We start from the raw sequence: 1,661 nt of genomic DNA, 5'->3' as shown, positions 1-1,661 counted from the left end.
GCAAATAATGCAAAGTGTGTAATTGTGGGGTCCTTGGGTGCTCTCTGAGCTGGGTGGTTTTCCTGAAGACGTTTCATGACCCATCTAGGTAACATCATCAGTGATAGAAGGGAGGGGGATTTGCCGAGTGGAAGAGGAGGATGTGAGGGGGGAGAACTATTAGGGTCCTTGGTGCTCTCTGAGCTGGGTGGTTTTCCTGAAGACGTTTCATGACCCATCTAGGTAACATCATCAGTGATAGAAGGGAGGGGGATTTGCCGAGTGGAAGAAGAGAAGGAGGAGGATGTGGGGGGGGAGAACTATTAGGGTCCTTGGTGCTCTCTGAGCTGGGTGGTTTTCCTGCAGACGTTTCATCACCCAACTAGGGAACGTCATCAGTTGCAGGGTAAGAAATATCTGCAAGAAAACCACCAGAGAGCTACAGATATTCTCCTTTATTTATTATGCTGTCTGTTGGCAGGTCTTTGAAGGTCTGGGCTTGCTGTCCAGGGGCCCCCCTCCCTACTGCTGCTGCCCCCCCCGCCTTCTCAAACCCCCCCACCCCATTTCCTCTGCCAGAAAGTGTGACTTCTCTGTTTCTCCCTCTGCATCTCCTGCGGTGGCTGTTGCTGCTTGCCAGAGAAATTTGTTTGCAAAGTCTTCGGGGTTTTTATCTTCTCCCTCCCTGACACCCAGACTCACAAGCTCTACACACACTCACACTCACACACCGCATTCCCTTGCTATGCTAGATTGGCTCAACACAGCTACTCCTCAACTTACAAGCAATCGTATATTGTGGCTGTCCAAAATTTACAACAGCTCTGAAAAAAAGCGACTTATGACGGTTTTTCACAGTTACGGCCCTTCGGCGCTCCTGTGGTCACGTGGTCAAAATTCGGGTAGGCTTGGTGACTGACTCACATTTATGACAGTCGCAGTGTCCCCCGGGGATCACGTGATCCCCTTTTGCAGCCACATCTGATAATCAAAGTCAAGGGGGAAGCCAGAATCACTTAAGAACCGTTATTAATTTAACAACTGCAGCGACGCCCTGAGCAACTGTGACATGAAAGGTGGTAAAATGAGGCAAAACTTAACAAACGTCTTGCTTAGCAACCGAGGTTGCGGTCGTAAGTCAAGGACTTTCTGTACTAGTAATTAATTGATCTTGGTTCCTGTTTTGGGGCTTAACTAACCATGGTTTTAGGGCAGGGGTAGGCAACCTTGGCTCTTTTATGACTGGTGGACTCCAACTCCCAGAATTCCTGAGCCAGCCACGCTGAGGGAAAAGGGAGAGGTTTCCGAGCTGAGCCATGCTGGCTGAGGAATTCTGGGAGTTGAAGTCCACGAGTCATGAAGGGGCCAAAGTTCCCCCATGCTGGCTCAGGAATTCTGGGAGTTGAAGTCCACGAGTCATGAAGGGGCCATAGTTCCCCCATGCTGGCTGAGGAATTCTGGGAGTTGAAGTCCACGAATCATGAAGGGGCCAAAGTTCCCCCATGCTGGCTCAGGAATTCTGGGAGTTGAAGTCCACGAGTCATGAAGGGGCCATATTTCCCTCATGCTGGCTGAGGAATTCTGGGAGTTGAAGTCCGCGAGTCATGAGGGGGCCATAGTTCCCCCATGTTGGCTGAGAAATTCTGGGAGCTGAAGTCCACCAGTCATGAAGGGGCCAAAGT

The sequence above is a fragment of the Protobothrops mucrosquamatus genome, unplaced genomic scaffold, assembly GCF_001527695.2.
Source record: "Protobothrops mucrosquamatus isolate PMUCROS unplaced genomic scaffold, P.Mucros_1.0 scaffold8705, whole genome shotgun sequence".
In the NCBI taxonomy this organism is placed as follows: domain Eukaryota; kingdom Metazoa; phylum Chordata; class Lepidosauria; order Squamata; family Viperidae; genus Protobothrops; species Protobothrops mucrosquamatus.
This window is presented reverse-complemented; position numbering follows the sequence as displayed.